The following is a 20,396-nucleotide window of genomic DNA, read 5'->3' as shown; positions in this document are numbered from 1 at the left end:
AAAACATTAAAAATCTTGCTGACCTCAAACTTTTAAACAGTAATACAAATATTAGCAACTTTAGCAAAAAATGCTGGAACTTCAGAAATTATGCTTGAAGTATTCACTGTGTGTAATTTATGCTTAATTGATGACATACTGTAGACCTTATTTTACTGATAAACCAGTATTTTAAAAACCCATAGCCTGAAACTGCTCATTTTCTTCCGGGTTTTTAGGACTACGATGTGAAGAGCTCTATTATTTCAATTTCCGAATCTGTTTTCCTCTTGGAATCTCAGTGTAGGTTGTTTTAAAGGGTTTTCTATTTTTATCTGCATATTTGGCAGAGCAAAATATAGAGAAATCTGACTAGACTAGAAATAAAGCGAGATCAGTCAGACTGTGTTGTTTACAATTTTATTGCTGGTATATTTTGGGATAGAATAAATGTCAGAACAATACTGGAATAAGATATTTGCCTTCCTCTTTGTATTTATGTGAATAACATCAGTTTGCATAATGTATTATGGCATCTTTGATGGTCTTTTATGATGATTTTTGTCTACAGGGGTTTGTGATTGTGTAAATATATATTCTGCCATACATCTGTGACTTGTTTTTTTTTTAAGACTGTACACTTAGAGACAGTTTTCTTTTTTAAGGGAGAGCTATTATGCTGCTTTTTACAATATGTAATATAAGTCTCAGGTGTCCAGTCTCAGATACATTATCTGTGAAGTTCTAGTTCCATACCCCACAGATCATTTATTATATCATTTTGAAAATGCCCATTTTGAGTGGAAGCAGAAACACACTGTTTTGGTGCATGTTTCTTTAAATGCAGATGAGCTGCTGCTTCCTGCCCCTTTTTCCAGAATAGGGCTGTGCCTTTACAGCTCGTACCTCAGATACTCTGATTAAAAAAGTAAAAAATCTGTTTGGTTTTGATTATTATGTCTGCCCTGGTGAAATTAAGCCATATTAGTTTCAGTGTTGCCAAATCTGTGATTTTCCAGCAAAACTGAGCTACCTTTATACTGTTGACACGGGTTGTTTTTTTTAGTCTGTGTATTAATGCAAAACCCCATTTTCCCTGGAATGCGATTGGGCTTGTTTTGGCTGTGATTGGGCTACTTTTGAGTACCAAATGGGCTTGTTTTATTATGCAGACCTGGCAACCCCGATGACTTTAAATTTCTGATATAGGCTAGGGTTTTCTAAACGCACACATCCAAAGCACATCCACAGAAAGTGGCTGTCACATGGCATGTGAGTACTAAACATCTCTAAACTCTAAAAGTTCTCTTTCATGTCTTATTGTGCTTAAACTGTCAAATACACACAAGTTTATGTTAAAAACACAAACGAGTTACAAAAACAGTCAGTTATGTCTGTGAAAGTAAACAGCTGGGAAAGAAATCTTGTCTCTTCTGAGGCTGGGACTGTAAATAGTGTTCTGTGCTTGTCTGTGCAGCCAACGACAGTACGGTTAGCATGCTTTGCTCAAACTTTTGCCATTTTTTGGTACACTGTTATCGCTTGTTAAAACTATGGGTGGAAACATGCAGATTAATGGGCGGTAATATTATAATAAGATTCCCTTTCTACGTCATGGGGAGAGTGAAAGTTACTGTATTGTCCTTTCTCACGTTTTCTGGGTTGGTAGATACACAGGGACCTGATTATAGCACCTAAACACAGAAAAAGTCAGATTTTCATGATATGTCTCCTTTAAGATAAAAGTCTTGGCTGTACTGTTGTATAAAGACAAAAATATCTGAATTTGATTGTGAATCATTTGTGACACGCTTAAAAATCACTCAGTGCTGCGTAAAAAGGAACCTGAATAGAATAATAAATGGATACTTTGGCCTCAAAGACCTTCATTTGTACGCAACAGGGCATCTCACCTGCTTGTCACTGACTTGCTTACAGCCCTTGTCTTTTGAACTTCTAGGAAAAGTATAGTCAGATCTGCTGAAGGGAATTAAAATCTGTAAGAAAATTGCTTCTCGGAAATTCATTGCTGCCATAGAAACAGAACAGTTTAGTTTATGATGCAGATTAACTGCAGGCCCTGACAAATAAGCACCAAATATATGCACAGTGTAAACCAAGAATTCAGATGTTATAAAAATTGATATTTTCCAAGAGTTTTTTACATTCTAACATTTTTCATAGTATAAAAAGGACTCCCAGTTCTATTACCAAGGCCCTTTCATTCATTTCTGTATCAGTTTGTATTTTTCAAATGTTCACGCACATGCACAGCCTACATAAAACCCACCGTCTGTGTCCAACCTCACGTGGGCTGCCTGCATTTGAACGTGGCAGAAGGGCGTGAAGCCAGCACAGTTCTCCCCGGCATAGAACTGTACGGCCGGGCCAAGTCTCAGTTTGACCCTTATCATGTCTGGGACTGACCGCTGTGCGGCGGATTAGTGGGCCGGCCTGCACCTGTGTGGGCGGACACCATACCCTCCACTGAAGCAGCAGTGTGGGCTGCAGTCAAACCGTGCAGCCAAACACCGTCATGGAAAGAAGGGACATAACAAACCCAACCACCCACCACAGGCATGCTGGGAAGGGCAGGGGGAGGAGGGCAGAATTTACCTCTGCTTATCCTTAGAAGCCTTTAATGTCTCTCTTCCATCACTGCTGCTCCTGGCTTAGCATGTCACCTTTAGAAATGTTGACTGGTTCAGAGGAAGAATGCATTATGGGAGGTGGAGCTTTTTGAGATGGTTTAAGGATCATTTATCTCATTGTTTATTATTTGAAGTTTCCAGAGCTTTACAGTGGTTATTGTTTTCAGCTAAATGACCCATCATACTGTTACAGTTTTTATTAATATATTATATTAGGAATGTGCCTAAAAAAAAATGAATGCGTATTCGGAAAGGCACAGAAAACGAATGACGTGTTCTACAAAGCCACTGAAGACACATGGTTAGCCGCTTGCTAGCGGTAGCCTGTTACATTACAGTGCATAAACTTTCAATTACCACATAAACAAAGTAAGAAAAAAATGAATGATAGGACGATGGCGAATGATTTGCAGATCCTGTGCACTTCTGAAAAACATCTAATCTTGTAAAATGTGTGGTACTGTAAGTACTGCCGTTCCGTAGTATACACAGAGTACTTGTGATCACAAATCTCGAAAGTGAAAGTAAAAAGTGCCAGTTCAAAAACGATTTCGATGCCCCGCATATTAATAGCGCCTCCCTGATGCCCGCAATTTATATGTAGCGTAATTACCCAGTGATATAATTATGAGAGAAAGCTTTGAGATATATTTTTTCCTCCCATCTCATATTTATTCCCTTTAAGGGTTTCGCAGTAGACGTCATTTTCTTTCCAAACACAGTAATCGGATTCAGACACATCCCTATTTTATATTTGCTTTTATTTTTTTATTTCAATTTTAGTTTTATTTTTTTAATGTGATTTTTGTCTTTTTTGTTTAGTTTTTAGAATTTTTTTTAGTAGTGCTGTCAAATCGATTAATTACATCCCAAATAAAAGTTAGTGTTTACATAATATATGTGTGTGCACAAATGTGTATTTATATGTATATATGTATGTATGTAAGTTTAAATATTTATATATATATATATACTTGTATGTGAATTTATATATACATGTAAATATACACAGTACACACACCATTTTATTTTCATTTTAGTTTTAGTAATTTTATTTTAATTAAGTTAGCTACCAAAGCAACATTACTAATTTTATTCTAATTTAAGTTCATTTAAATTTAACTTAAGTTAAATTTCATCTAATATGATTTATTATTATTATTATTATTGTTATTATTTATTTATTTATTTATTTGTTTGTTTGTTTGTTTATTTGTTTGTTTATTTATATTTCTTTTCAGCTTTCTTACAATTAACAAGGGCTTTGTTTGTTTGTCTGTTTGTTTTTAATTTACTATTTTGCATTAGTTAACATTAACAACACCACATTGAGCAGGCCGGGTGTTTATTCCTTTATTTATTTATTTTTAAATGTATTTATTTACTTATTATAACATTACAATAAAAATGTTTTGAATTTGATTTAATTTTTATTTATTTATTTATTTAGATATGCTTCTATAATATTATTAGTTTCATAAAACTACTGTTTAGGTTTATTTTTTTTTTTATTTCAGTCTTAGTTACGTTAGTTTTGTGAATTGTGTAACTTATGTAACTTAACAAAATTTTAATTTAAATTCTCACTATTAACTAGTTACAGTACTTATTAGTATGCCTATTGTTAACATATTGGCTGTTTATTAGCACTTATAAAGCACCTGTTCTGCATGACCATATTCTACATCCCTAATCTTACCCAATACCTGAACTTAACAAATACCTACTAACTATTAATAAGCAACAAATTAGGAGTTTACTGAGGCAAAAGTCATGATTAATGGTTTGTTAATAGCGAGAACTGCACCTTAAAATAAAGTGTAACCAAATATTTTAATAGTTTTAGCATACCTTTCTGGTCCTGAGAAAGTTTAGCAGATCCCTCAGTTAATCACAGGCACCGTTTCAGTGGAATACAGTTAGTTTAGTTCCCTCTGGGTTCACTTCATGTTCAGTGTTTTTATCTTGAACATGTTCCTCTCAGCTACTTGTTGATAATGTTATCTGTTTTTTTCTCCTTGATTTATTTTTCTTCATTTTCCTTCATCTTTTTACTTTTCATGTCTTCAGAATTTTTCTTTTAAATATTAGTAAAGTGTACCAGCACAAGTCATGTTTCACACATTCAACTCCAGTCTGAGTATTTAGGATCAACTGAGGCATCGAAGCTTATGCGCGGCTTGTCGTTCTCTCTCTGAACTGCTAGCAGGGCTGAAGTTGAATTTCAAGCACCTTTTTTCACTGATAAATATTAAAGAATTAATGCTCAGGAAACATTTTTATATTTAGCTGCTAAAGCTGATTTAGCCTCAGTGAAACAGAGCAGACAGGTTCCTGCAGAAAGAGGCTTATTCAAATGAAAAAGCTAAGTTGACAACACTGAGCTGGTATTCACCATGATGAGACACTGCAAAGATGAAAAGAAAGAAATCCGACAGAGGCACAGAGAGAGAGTGAGAGAATATTTAAGGGTGCCTGGAGTACCAAACATCACACTTTCTAGCATTGAACATCTGATTTAACAGCCCTATGCATGTTGTTCTGTTATCATATCATATAGGCAAAGTTTATTAATGCATTTAATATTAGTTTATTATAGTACTGAATACATTAAATATATGTTATAATGGACTACACTACTATTGCCACTTTCATGCCAGTAAATTATGCTATCATTTTATTTAAAGTAATAACTTGAAATCACGATGCTGAATTACTTTATTAGTTTAAATATTTGGACCTGGTTTTATTATTGCAGGTTTTGCTGCAATATGCAATAAATAAATAAATATTTTTTTTTTGTTTACCTCAGCATTGCTCAGAGTAGAGTTGCACCTTTTATTTTATTTTATTTTATTTTATTTTATTTTATTTTATTTTATTTTATTTTATTTTATTTTATTTTATTTTTTATTTGTCCAGGATTATAATATATTTATTAGTTCAGCTGTCAAGCAAATCACTGTGCTGTTATGTGCTCATGAATATACATTTTATTTTATTTTATTTTATTGTATTTTACTTATGATTTTATGAAAAATCTGGGTCAAGTATGACTAAAAATAAAATAAAATAAAATAAAATAAAATAAAATAAAATAAAATAAACAGAAAAATCTGTTTTCAACATAAAGATAACTGAGGTAATGGCTGCTGAAAATTCAGCTTTTTTATTTATTTATAGAATAAATAGAATAAATAATTTTCACTCAAAAAATGGTAGTAAATTTCTCTAATCATTACAAAGCAATTGCAAGTCACATTAAATTAAACGTAGAGTTGCATCTTTTTTAAACAATTTTAATCACTTTAGTCTTTGCTGAATATTTTATTTTATTTTATTTTATTTTATTTTATTTTATTTTATTTTATTTTATTTTATTTTATTTTATTTTATTATTTTATTGTTTTAGCATAAGGATAACTGGAGTAATGGCTGCTGAAAGTCAACTTTTTTATTTATAAATAAATTAATAAATATAAGTTTTCACTTAGAAATTGCTAGCAAATTTCACAAATAATTACAAAGCAATGGCAAGTAACCTTTAGTTAAATATGAAATTTACTTTTTGTATTTCTATGCATTTTAATAGTATTTTCTTGTGAAACATGCTCCAATAATCTGTTTTATTTACTTTATTTATTTATTCTATTTTATTTTAATTTCAGTGTATGATTAGTCAACGTTGCTCTGAGTACAATTGCATTTTTTTTTTTTTAATCCAAAACCAACAATATACTTGCTGAAGGAATAGTTTCCATCCTGGGGTTAAATGTTTCTCAAGGGCAAATGGCAATAAAAAACTCAGCAACTCAATTAGCCTGCAGCCAGTTGCAACAAACTCCTTAGGTTAAGAAAATCCACCCACAAACCAGCACATTAGTGAAGGTCATTTTCTACTTGCTACTAGCCAGTAGCAGCCGTCAAAAATGAAAGGCAGCACGGAGTAAGCGCAGTGCGCTAGTCCTAGTATATTTAATCCACGTCCATGAACAAGTGTGACAATAAGCCTTCTGTATGGACTAAAATCCTCTTACGCAAAGCTTTGTGGGTAAACTTGCCTGATGCAAATTCTAAACCCCATTAGCTTTGAGGAACTAGTCAGCTGCATTGAGATTAATGGCAGGGCGACTACTTGATTTAATAGGGTTATTTCACTGCTTCCGGCCAAGAATAAACAACAAACTTAATGCAAGACATTACTCACTTTCTCCACTGACTGATAGAAGTTCCTGAGTTCACTCAAGATGCAGTTTGTTGATGCTCCATCGGCTCATTTTTGCTGTATTTTACACCTTTTGTCGCCTCTATGCGTTTCTTTAAATATCAGCCAGAGCTGAATGAAATATGACAGTGATTTTCTAGGAGGGAAAAAAAAGCAATTTGATAGAGCCTGTTATTTAAAGTGCATTTAAAATGTTTTGTATCGATTTCCCTGTCATGAGTTGAAAAAGGAGTAAAAGGAGAGTAAGAAAAGGTTTAACAAACTGTGTTTCCTACCTGCAAAAAATGCTCTTTTCTCCGCTATGAAGTGATTTTGTGAAATTAGGGGATATGGATTTGCAGCCGCTATTAAGGATAAATGCTGAGTGAGAAATGTTATGTGCAATTTTCCATTACAGGGTGAAAAATGAAAATCCTTATTTATCTATTTTTTAGTGCTGTCAGCTCGCTCTGAACTTTACTCGTGGGGATTACCGACAAACTCTCCGGGTGAGAGACAGGCGCTGAAGCTCCCATGTGAGAAACAGATGTGCGGCGGAGGTATTATAAGTTTGCAGAGTCCCAAACCTAAATGTTAGTAGCTTACAGAAGGAAACAGAGAGATAGAGAGGACATCTCTCTGAAACGGAGGATGACAGAAATCACACTTGTCTTTTTTTTTGGGATATGCTTCTCCAGGCATCACAATGAGACAGCCCCCTCCCGGCTTCAGCTGGCGTCTCTAGGAAGAGCTGAGATTACTTAAAGCTGATTGGTCAACTTAATGTGCTAGACGGCACCATTAAAAAGACTGGGGACTTAAAAGTGTCATTGTAGTCGAAAGATCAATGCAGAGTCGTCGGATCCACGGGGCCCGCAGGGAAAGATTAGAAGAGAATTTTATACAGTTGTCAGTCCCTTTAGAAAGATGCACGCTGAAGCTGTCACATATTTAGATTTAAGTGTAACATGCAGATATTAAGATATGAATGTAATGCGCACAATAACATAAATTACATTGCACCGTGCAATATGTCGTTAGAAGAAAAGGACAAAACTGAATGTAGACTACCAGAGGAAAAAAAAAGTTTTAGATTTTAATATATTTTAAAATGTCATTTATTCCTGTGATGGTACACCAGTCTTTATGATCCTGTAGAAATCATTCTAATATGTGGTTTTAGTACTCAGTTATTAACAATTATTTTTGGTGCTCAAATATTAATATTGGTTCTTATTCTTATCAACGCTGAACATTTTTTGGTGCTTTATATTTTTGTGGAAACCATGATACTTTGTCAGGATTCTTTGATGAATAGAACATAGTCAGATTTGTCCTTGCTCAATAAAAGCATCATTTTATTTTATTTCAGTGGTTTTTGATATTTCTAATTTTTGATTTTCTAATTTTCTAGTTAGTTATGTGACTTACTATATATGTATGTATATATATATATATATATATATATATAGTATATTAATACTATAATAATAGTAAGTCACATGCTCTCAAAAGAATTAGTGGTCAGGCGCATAAACTGGTTTGTTTGTTTGTTTGCCATTGTAACTTTGTACCTTAAGTCAGTTACAAAAAACAGATAAATTGGTTAAATTTTTTTTTTTTATTTCAGTGGTTTTTGACATTTCTAATTTTCAAATTGTTTTTTTTTTTTTGTTTGTTTGTTTAATAATTATTAATTATTATTATTGTTATTATTATTATTATATTTTTTTTAGTTAGTAAGTCACATGCTTTCAAAAGAATCAGTGGTCGGTTGCATATTTGTTATTGTAACTTTGTACCTTAAGTCAGTTACATAAAAAAGTAGATTGGTTAAATTTTAATCCCATTTTATTTTATTTTATTTTATTTTATTTTATTTTATTTTATTTTATTTTATTTTATTTTATTTTATTCTATTTAATTTCACTGGTTTTTGATATTTCTAATTTTCGAATTGTTTACTTAATTTCTTTGGAGGGGGAGGGGGGTTAATAATTATGAATTAATTATTATTATTATTACTTGTAGTATTATTATTTTCTTAGTTTGTAAGTCACATGCTCTCAAAAGAATCCGTGGTCGGTTGCATAAACTGGTTTGTTTGTTTGTTTATTTATTTGTTATTGTAACTTTGTACCTTAAGTCAGTTACATAAAAAAGTAGATTGGTCAAATTTTAATCTCAATGTATTTTATTTTATTTTATTTATTTTATTTATTTTTTAATCATACTTGACCCAAAGCTTTGTATGGTAGTTTATCATAAAATCAAAAAAAAAAAAAAAAAAAAAAAAAAAAAAAAAAAAGAAAAGAAAAGAAAGAAAAAAATTTACTGACCCCAAACTTTTAACGGTTGTATATATTGTTACAAAAGATTTTTTTTGTAAATGTAAGTGCTGTTCTTTTTAACGTTTTACTTATATCACAGGTTACAAAAGAAATATTAAGCAGCACTGTTTCCAACATTGATAATAATTCAGCATATTAGAATTATTTCTGAAAAATCATGTGACACTGAAGACTGGAGTAATGATGCTTAAAATTAAGCTTTGCATCACAGGAATAAATTCCATTTTAAAGTATATTACAATAGAAAACACTATTTTTAAATTGCAATAATATTTCACAATATTACTTTTTTTTCCGTATAAATTTGTCAAATATTGATGTTGATAATGTCAGCATTAAAAATGTGCTGATATGACATTTAGTAACATTGTCAAAAGGCAAAAGTCATCTTGCCCTATTTACAACAGCTAGCATGACTCACACTCTGCGGGTGCTTTTAGGAATTTGGGAGAAAAAAATCTTTTTCAACAGGGCAAGTGGGCAGGTTGACAGGAAGATGTTTGAATGGCTCTCAGATAGCTTGTCTATTCACCGTTGGAGGTGTAAAAGCTTATGCACTTAGTGAGTAGACTCCGTTCTCGTGTGTCCAAAAATGTTTTTACCTTGTATGCGGGCAGCTGGACTAGAATGTGAAGTTTCAAACAGCTCTCTGCCTTCAGCTCATATAGAGCACTCGCTCTGCGTCTGTGGAGGTGCGGAGGTACCATTTAATTCCCTTTCTGACAATCAATACTTTGGCTGTGAAGAGTGCTTGGCTTTGATTGATATGAGCTATCGGGAGAAGGCATCTGGATGTGGACTGGAAATGGGGCGAGACGGATGCTTTCGGAGTGCAGGGGCCCATCTGTCCACATTGATTTGCCCCGAATAGCGCCTAACTACTAAATCTTAGAACTCTTGGATTGGGAAAAATAGAGCAGAAAACCTTGTTCATCCTGGTCTGGAGTCAAATCTGTCATATGAATTCTTTTGACATTCCCAACAACTTTTTTCATCTATTCCTTGCTTATATTCATATCTGATACATTGAACTGTCATGCTTACGCAGATAAAGAATTTGAGAATGGCATGCACCACTTTCTGGTATCCTTCTTTATATTTATTCCATGTCCTCTTTCTACCACTATCATGTATTGCAACTTTCCAAAGTAGCCACTACAAATACAACAACAAATACAAATATAGTACATGAGGTGCATCTTGGGATACTTGCTGGAAACTTGACTTTCTATCAGATCGAAAATTAGTTTTAACTAACTTAAAATAAATAAATTAAACCTTTTTATTTATATACATAACTTGTATTTCTTTAGAAACATATTGCTTTAGTGTTTTAATTTAATGAAATCATTAAAAAAAAGAAAGTGTCCAGTAATGTGTCAATAAGTGTGAATAAATAAGGAAATGGTAATAGAGTAACATGCAACAACATGCAACAGGGAAAATGTTTGTGTGTTTAAAAGATTGCCTTTTACGGAGTGTCTATTTACACTAAGTACAAACAGCCCACCTCGTTGGCAGAGGCTATTTACACAAACTCCGCCCACCAATGTGTGATTGGGCTAGTCAACATTACAAAAGACGGCTGTCAATCATCAGCTCCAGTGGCGCAGATAGTAAAGTGTGTGTTGTGCTCCTTTTGACGTAATCAACCCAGGTTTAAATCTGCCTTTTGGCAACTTTTTTTTCCCCTTTTCAAATTTCATATCACATCAGAAAACATTTATTTTCAATAAAAATGAAGGAAAAGTTAAAAAAAAAAAAAAAAAAAAAAAAATATATATATATATATATATATATATATATATATATGTATCGGGTAGGGTTAGTGTAGGTTTAGGGAGGGCTTTATTGGTACCATCCATTTAATAATTTGAATTAAGATTTATACTCAATAAGTTATTATTGCATACTATTTTATAATGTAATGTAACAATACTGAGGTGCAGATAATTGCCACTATTTGCAATAAGTAGAATAAATAGGAGAAATCCTGCTATTTTAACAGTATAAATAAAATCTATAGCTATTTGCATTTAGTGTAAATAGCATCTATCGCTAAGAAAATATGCTATTTTCACTTAGTGATCACTATTTACTGTACACTGTGCAAATAGCCGCTGCCTCTCTTTTATTCATCAAGGATGCATTAAATTGATTAAAAGTGAAAGTAAAAACTTACATTGTTAAAACATTTCTATTTGATATAAATGCTGTTCTTATGAACATTCTATGTGTTAAAGAATCCTGGGACATCACAGTTTCAACACAAATATTAAGAATCACAACTGTTAAAATGTGTCATTATAAGCAAATACTGATAGCTAAGCAAGCTAAGCATAATACGAATATCATACGAAGAATCATACGAATTCCTGTAATATTCTGATTTTAGTGCAGTACTGCCTGCATCTTGGAGCTAAAATGTTAGTACAGGCATATTTCACAAATTATACTTAATTGCGATTGGATTCAGTGGGTGCAGATTTTTAAAAATCCTTTGCAAGCAAATATTTTGTCTTCCAGTTATAGACAAAAGTTTTTTTTGTTGTTGTTGTTGTTGTTTTTGGCAATCTAACAGCAGTTATGGCGATGTGTTTTGTAGTTTGTATTTTTTTTGTGTCTTCTTTTGTGATCCATAGAGGAAAGTCATGCAGGTTTGGATATGATAAAAGATGACAGAATTTCCATTTTGAGGTGAAATATCCCATTAAAGCGAATGAAAATGAAGTTTTTTTCTTCATTGCACCACATTTGGAGAAAATTATCATTACATTACACCTGCTACATTACACTTGTTCATGTTATGCTTGTTTACTAATGGATTCTCACCAGTGAATGGGTGCCGTCAGAATGAGAGTCCAAAGAGCTGATAAAATCATCACAACAATCCTTGAATAATTCACATGACTCCAGTCCATCAATTAACATCATGTAAATTAAGAAACCGCATCATCAAGATGTTTTTTTTAAACCTGCAGCTATTGTATTCTCCAGTGAAAATGTCATCTTTCCTGAATCAGGAGAGAAATATGCACCGTTAAGACAGTCTAAACAAATAAGTTGGTGTATTTTAAAGTGAGAGGACAACAGGGGATGCACTTTTTCACTAGTGGAACTGTTATTGTGAATTATGGATTATTGTGATGTTTTTATCAGCTGTTTGGACTCTCATTCTGATGACACCCATTCACTGCAGAGGTAAGCAATTGACATAATGCTAATTTTTTCCAAATCTGTTCCAGTGAAGAAACAAATTAATCTACATTACATCTTGGACAGCCTGAGGGTGAGTGAATTTTCAGCGAATGTTCATTTTTGGTGCATATAGTACATATGCAACATTTAAATTAAATTTTTTGCTCAAATTACCTCAAATGCAGTCTTTACTCATTGCACGCGATGACCCTATGAATTAAAACAGTTTTGCAGTTCATAGCGACAGACAGGCCCTTTTACCCCGGGAGCTTTGGCCCCGTCGCACCATCATCTTCAGCTATTCCTCTGGTTTGCCAGTTTATGTGCTTATGTTGAGGAGATTCCTCGTCACTTCAACTCTGTCTCATAAGCCTGCGAGTTGTTTTGGAGGCTCTCTAGCTCCCCTCTCATGTCATTTCCACTCAGAGCATGATGTCGGTATAATGGCTATAGTGGCACAGTTGGCACGCAGGAAGAGCGAGACTTGTGAGCTCGGCGGCTGGGGGAGATCCTCCCCGCGGTGGCTGTGAAGCAGCCTTTGATGTGGACGTAGCCAGCAGTGCGAGCTTCTTGGCCAGAGAGACAGCCTGGGTGGAGGTTGCCCTCTGATCTCTGTCACTTCAAAGCAGGTGTTCCTTCTTTCTCAGTTCCCCATCCTTTCATCCTTTTACTCCCTTTACCATTCCCCTCACTTACTGCCCGCTCTCTCTCTCACCGTTCCAGCCAAGATTCCCACACAGTGGCGACAATGACTTCAGCACTGATGGACGTTTCTGAGACCTTTTTGTCAGACGTTCACATAATGCTCATCTGTCATTTCTCACTCTGCCTCTCCCACATGTTATTTTCCAAATTCTCTCTCACACACACACACATTAAAAACCTCCTCCTCTCTGTCATAATCATCATTTGACATTTATTTTGTTGTTGTTCTTGAAATTACGGGAATTCATATGAGATGTTTAGTCACACGTATCTGGCTGTTTTTGAAACAACATTGCAATATTGTGTGGCAATAACAATTATGAGAACAAACATTTATGCCACTAAAATAGTGTGTATTGTACAGGGAATTGGACTGAATAGAAAAGTTTCTCCTGGTGAAATGCATGTATATGTCACAAATGTCAGCTTAAAATTACACCACCTTACAGGTGTAGTTCACCCAAAATTGATCTGCTATAGTAATTTGAAATACATATGTGATCCTGGATCACAGTTTATACATAAACTGGAAGATGAATAAATAAGTTTTTCATTGATGTATGGTTTATTAGGATATGACATTTTTTGGTTGACTTCTGAGGGTCAATCTGGAATCTGAGGGTGCCAAAAAATCTAAATATTGATAAAATCTCCTTTAAAGTTGTCCAAATTACGTTCTGAGCAATGCATATTACTAACCAGAAATTACGTTTTTATTTATTTATGGTAGGAAATTTACAAAATATCTTCACGGAACATGATCTTTACTTAATACCCTAATGATTTTTTGCATTAAATAAAAATCGATAATTTTGACACGCATTGTTGGCTATTGCTACAAATATACCCATGCTACTATGTTTTGTGGTCCATGGTCACATATTTTATGCATATATATTAGAAACAGAACAAACAAGAACAAGCAATAACTTTTTTGTTTGCATATCACACTGAAGTTTTGGGGTCAGGAAGAAAAATTTTATTTTATTTTATTTTATTTTATTTTATTTTATTTTATTTATGCTGTATTGAAATTAAATTAAATTAAATTAAATTTTACATTTACAAAAAACACACAAATATTAAGCAGTACAACATGATAATAATAATAATAATAATAAATGTTACTTGAGCTTACTTGTTTTCTGAAAGATTGTGTGTCACTGAAGACTGGAGTAATGGCTGCTAAAAATTCAGTTTTCCACCACTGGAATAAATTACATTTTAAAATAAATTAAAATCAAAAATATATATTTTAAATTGTAATAATATTTTACAATATTACTGTTTTTACTGTATTTTTCGCAATAAATGCAGCGTTGGCAAATCTTTTCAAATGACTTGTATTGTGCATTAATGAATTAAACATTTTTGTTTTCATTTAAATATGCAGATTTTTTCTATATAATCTGAAATTTACATTGTTTTGTTGCTTCCCACTAATAGTAAATGCTAAATGCCTATTGTATGCCTCTTTTTCTCTTTTACTGGCCTTATTTTCCTAATCTCTTCTTCTGACAATGCTTATAGATTTTCCATTATTCTGTTATTATCTGTGTTGTAGTTATGTATGTGTGTGTGTGTATGTGTGTGTGGATAAGCCACTCCACATGGGTGGGGAGGTTAAAGCAGGTAAAGCAGCACATCAAAAGGCTGCAGTGCCCTTCACTCTTATTTTATTGGACTGTTCTGAGTCCTCCGTGTGTCAGCGCTGGCCTCAGATCAGCCCTGCAGACCCAGACGGGCAGAGACAGGTCATTTGAGATCAAACTTACTGTTCAGACCCTGGTGACGTGACCTGGAAGCCTTAGGCACAGTGGGTGAAATGAGTCTGAGGGAAAAGAAAGACAGAGAGGAAGGTGGCTGAAATGGAACGCTTTAAAAGATGTGGGGTGTAAATCCAGGTAATTGTGCAGACAGTGGGAAATGCTTAGCAACGTTTTCAAGCAGGGCGACTGGTTGGTCTTGTACCAAGTTACGTAAAAGCTGATTCATTCGTTTTGGTCAGTTGCTTACAGAATCGTTCACATCGCATCGATAGACTGCAACTGCTGATGGTGACAAGTCACATATTTAAGGAATAGCACACAAGCAAAAGTGCTGTTGTACTTGAATATCAGCTGGAATATTCCTTTTATGGTAATACTTTACAATAAGAACAATGAAGAATAAATTTATTACACAGTTTATTCATCTTTGTTTATGGTAGTTAACAAGAATACAGTTGTTCATTGTTTGTTCATGTTAGTTCACAGTGCATTAACTAATGTTACAAAACACAACTAGTGATTTTAATAATGTATTAGTAAACGCTGAACTTAACATTAACTAAGATCAATAAACACTGTAGAGGTATTGTTCATTCTCAAGGTCTTTGCACACTAAATCCGAAATTTTCGTATGCATTTTATCATGCTTGTATGGTGAAAATCGAACCTGATCCTAATTTTTTTATGGTAGATGAAAGTTTCGGAGGCAGTGTGTAAACGTGATAGACACAACGTGAGGTCGTATTTATTGTTTTACGTGCAAAAATTTCGGAAAGACCTTAAGTTCATGTTAAGTAATGTAGTTAATTAATGAACCTTATTGTATGTTATCCATTTTATAAATAAAGTGAATATAAAAATATATTCTTTTCATGTCCCATTGACCTTTTTTAAAGCATTAACGTTAATAAATGCTTAAAACAGTCTGCCAAATTGTATATATAAAAGTCTCTTATGTTTGGAAACACTACAATTTAGATATTGTCTTAGAATTTATTCCTCTGCTGGTAAAGCTGAATTTTTAGCCGATATTACTACAGTATTTAATGTTACATTATGTTGCATAAAATCGTTCTGTGCTGTTTTTGTTTTTATTGATGTTCAATTATTAATAATGGTTTTTGGTACCTAATGTTTTTGTGGGAACCTACACTTTTTTTAGGATTGTTTTATTTTATTTTTGTAACATTTTATGTCTTTACTATCACTTTTGGTCAATTTAATGCATTCTTGCCAAATAAAAGTGTTAAAAGAAATATTAAGCAGCAAAAGCGGTTGTGACAAATCGGCTGCCTCTCCCCCTAATTATCAACATCTCCCAGTCCCTTAATCGTGTGCGAGAGAGGAGGGGCGCAGAAACAGCCAGGTCTGACAGCGTGTGATGCACACCTGACATGAATGAAGGCTCATCACCGCTGCTGTTGAAATGCTGAGCGCGCCTCTCCTTGGGAGACCGGTCTCTTCCCCGTGCATGCGCTTCGTGGGTCCCGTTGAGAGGAACTAGCGCCGCCGAAGCTACGAGCTACCGGACCCACGGTCTGGACGAGTACCGCACCCGTTAGACGGCTGATGGGCGAGGATGCCAGGCTGTTGAATCCCCCAGAAGTACCTGGGTGCATGAAGGACACCCTAGAGCCTCGGACCTGAGAGGGGAGCGCGTGCGGCCGCCGTACTCCGCCCCTTACCTGGACCCTTCCCTTTCGAACACTGCTCCTCCTACACGGAACCCCCAGCACAACGAGGACACCAGAACCCCTGTTTGTTTTGGACACTTTATTTCCCCCTTTTTGGACACTTTTGTTTTTTATGTTTAATAAAAGCCTCTCCGAGACCTGACGTCACGCCCACTGTGTCTGTCGTTCGCTCCTCCCGCCACACGGTTTTCACCATTGATGAATAATACTAATACCAAAACTAGTACTAATGCTGCTGCTATGCTGATTTGCACAAGAAACACTTTTAAAATTATTTTTTTAAGGAATCAAGTGACACTGAAGACTTGAAGTAATGGCTGATAATTTATTTAGGTAGGCAGGTAGTGTAGCTACCACACAGGATGAGACAACCTGGTCTAGTGATGAAAACGTACCTGTTGGAACTTTTTCGTGAGATGCGAAATACGTACCAATAAGTATATCACTGCAGTTTCCAACAGAAATGTTCAATGAGTGGCACTAAAAAAAGTGTTTGTGTTTTTTATACCAGAACAGATGAACGTACATATGGTACGATTTATGTGACATTGGTTTTGTATGTGTCACTATAATTCTAAAGCTCCATTGCATTTTAAAATAACATACCATCTGCACTACACCTGAACCTACCTGATAGTATGAGCAAAAGCAAATGTGACGTAAAAACACAATTGCAAGCATGCCATTTTTGCTTGTTTTTCGATCTCTCATCTTTCGTCTCTTTCATCGTGAGTCATGTTTTTGACAGGATTCTAACCCAATGATTCAGCATCCCTAAGTCCAATTCCATGCTACCTGAGCTACTGAACAATCTTGTTATGTCTAGAAAGCAAAACATAAGGAGCTGTAAACATAACTGTTTACGAAAACGATTCCAAGTGCTCAGTTTTGCTACCTCTAGTGGACATTTCTGTTGTGATATGTACTTATTGGTACGCATTTTGTGTCTTGTGAAAACGTTGACAGGTACGTTTTCGTCATGAGATCAGGTAGCAACGAGAACGTAAGTTTGATGTTGGATAACAAGCACTGAATACTACCCCACATCTAATGACAGGGAATAATGTCTCCCTAACTCTCATTTACTTAAAGGTTTCTTGTTTGCGCTCTGAATAAGGATAATTTTAGATGAAAGTGATGAGCTACGGCCTTTTATGGATTGCCTAGTTGGGTGATTAATGAACCACTTCACTTCCAAACTTAGGCTTGCACTTAATTAAAACTTAAAGTCTGGCCACAAATCATAATTTACATCACCCAAACCTCTGGACAGTTGTATAATAAAAAGTACAGTTTGCTTTGAAACCAGTTCGAAATCACCAATGCATCCACCAATTTATGTAATTTCTGTGTGTGTGTGTGTATATAAATATAAATTTTCTCATATCTTGTATTCAGGTCAGAATTGTGTCCTTCATAATGGTGTTGACATGCTTTGTGACCTTTCTTTTTCTCTCATTCTTTCAGAGATCTCTATTTCCACTCTGCTGTGATCTCTCCTCAACTTCCCAGCAAAATAAGAGTCTGTACGTAGAGGTCCACCTGTGCTCACTTCCTCTCTTCTAATCTCTATAGTCTATACTTCTGTCAGATTGTGTGTTTTTCTGTGTATGCATGTATGGAAATGTGGGTGTGTGTGAATGTTCATTAAAAGAGTCTATTTTTAATCAGTGCTTTGTACTGTAATGTGCAATTAATTGCTCCTTACCTCTTCAAAGTGGACTCGAATCAAAGAACAAAATCCAAATAGACTAAATGTTGCCGTAGGCTTTCATGCCGACGTTAAAATCTCTTTTTCATCATTTATCACTGATTCTTGAGTACTGAGACAAAACTAGATGTGGTTTTGCTTGCCTGTAATTCAATTTGGATATTAAAAAATGTTTTATAAAGATAGTTTCAAACTTTACAATTTGTATGACCAAGCTAACATATCAAGGTTATGAGAAAAATATAAGCACAATAAATGAAATGGTACATTTGTGTGACGATCATCTAATTAATTTCCAACTCCAAATGTTGATTTATCTGTGTTTTGTCCATGTCTCAAGGATCAGTCTTATGCTAGCTCCCATATCTTTTGCTACTTACACTGTGTTCAAAAGACATGTGTATATTTATTTTTTTAGGGCGCAAATATATAATCTGTGACAAAAGTGTAACAGCAGCGTTCTTTTTAGGAATATTACATTTTTTTGTTCTAACGAAACATAACTGGTGTATATTTCTCTTTTAATACTGTAACCAGCTGTCTGTGTTTACCAAAAAACTGGTATTATAAACTGACATTTGAATTCAGCAGGTAGCCTACCATTACAGAACACCTGTTGACAGAGAAAACAAAGTTATTGCTATCATTTGCATAAACACAAAATCATGAATAGTTTTTTTTTTTTTTTTTTTTTTTTAAGAAATAATATTTGAAAGGTTTAGTATCATGTTGTATTGCACTTCTCCTAATATTGATTATTTAAGTTGATTTTTAATTGTTTATTTGCTGGCTTTTATTAAACAGTACGATGTAAAAACTAGCCTCTCCATTGGTTTCGCCGTCTCTCATTCGCGCACACACTCAAAGCTCATAAAACTTCAGCAGATTGTGATGGAAAGAGAACTGACATACAAATAATAGAAATAATAGGTTTGTACTGGCTCAGTCATTCACCTGCTAATCAATATTAGACAGGAACTTCATGGCACACTGTTCATTCAGAGACAGCAACAAGCTCACTACACTTTCCCTTCAGAGTGATTATTTTACTGTCGGATGATCTCTGTAGTGAGCTGAGAAAGTCATCGTAGAATTTGAATGGGGTATAGTTAAAGCTTTTTCTGTATAGCAGTTTTGTCTGGTACATCACTGATGGCTCCTACAGAATGTTAATGCTGAGCTACTGTGTTTATGGATTGCTATAGAAGCTGGTTAAAAGAATGGGTTGTTAAGTGTGAAGTACATAAGTAGGACTGCTTTTATGCTTTCATTCAAGCATTCAGCCTTTTTATATAATTGTTATTTTTTTTAAAAAAAAGACATATATTACTATATGTACTATGTTGACAAAAATTATTTTCAGCAGTTAAGACATTAAGTTCAGGCATTAAAAGCCAGGGGTGTAAACTTTTGAACAGAATGAAGATGTTTAGGTTTTTCTTATTTTGCTTAAATATCATATTTTTTCAATTTAATACTGCCTTTAGAAGCTATAGAAGATACTTACATGTTTTCCAGAAGACAAAATAAGTTCAATTTACCCTGATCTTCAAATTCAATTCTCTTGTGGACTATATGTATGTCTTTTATGTAAAATATCTTATTCAGGTCAGTACTAAATAAAAATAACATGCATTTTGTATGATCCCTCTTATTTTAGTAAAAAAAGATAAAAAATAAAAAAAGGTAATTGTGACTTTTTATCTCACAATTATTTTTTTTCCCACAATTCTGAGAATTCTGAGATATAAAGTCACAATTAAACAATTTTTACTATTATTTTCATTACATTGTAAAAATTGTGAGATGCAAATTCAAAATTCTGAGGATGCAAAAAGTCAGAATTGCAACTCTGAGTTGCGAAATGTAAATTCCTAAATGCGAGAAAGTCCATCTGAGTTGTTAGATATAGAGTCACGATTACCTTTTTTGGAGGAAACATGCTTCCATTTTTCAGCGTCATATGATCCTTCAGAAATCATTGTAACAGCCTACTGATTTGTTGCTCAAGAAACATTTCCTTTTATTTTCCTAATATATTTATGGAAACCAGATTTTTTTTTACTAGGGTTGTTACGATAAATCAATGCATCGTGATTCATGGATCGATTCCAAATGCATCGAGATTCTTTTT

The 20,396-nt window shown here is 33.9% G+C and overlaps 1 protein-coding gene across 6 annotated transcripts in view; it reads left to right on the top strand.

Moving 5' to 3' along the window:
• Positions 1 to 20,396, top strand: part of tsnare1 (T-SNARE Domain Containing 1) — a 250,043-nt gene that overhangs the window by 156,949 nt on the left and 72,698 nt on the right. Inside the window, exon 12 of one of the 6 annotated variants that reach the window (XM_051130350.1) lies at positions 18,019 to 18,957. The exons of 4 other annotated variants lie outside the window; for them this stretch is intronic. The gene's annotated coding sequence lies outside the window, so the exon portion shown is untranslated. Of the gene's footprint in view, positions 1 to 12,430; positions 12,542 to 18,018; positions 18,958 to 20,396 lie in introns of those variants that run through there. One more of the 6 variants, XM_051130355.1, reaches the window with a different exon arrangement.

This window comes from Labeo rohita, chromosome 16 (assembly GCF_022985175.1).
Source record: "Labeo rohita strain BAU-BD-2019 chromosome 16, IGBB_LRoh.1.0, whole genome shotgun sequence".
Taxonomy (NCBI): Eukaryota; Metazoa; Chordata; class Actinopteri; order Cypriniformes; family Cyprinidae; genus Labeo; species Labeo rohita.
Note: the sequence above shows the minus strand (reverse complement) of the source record. Positions and strands in the feature narration are given on the sequence as shown.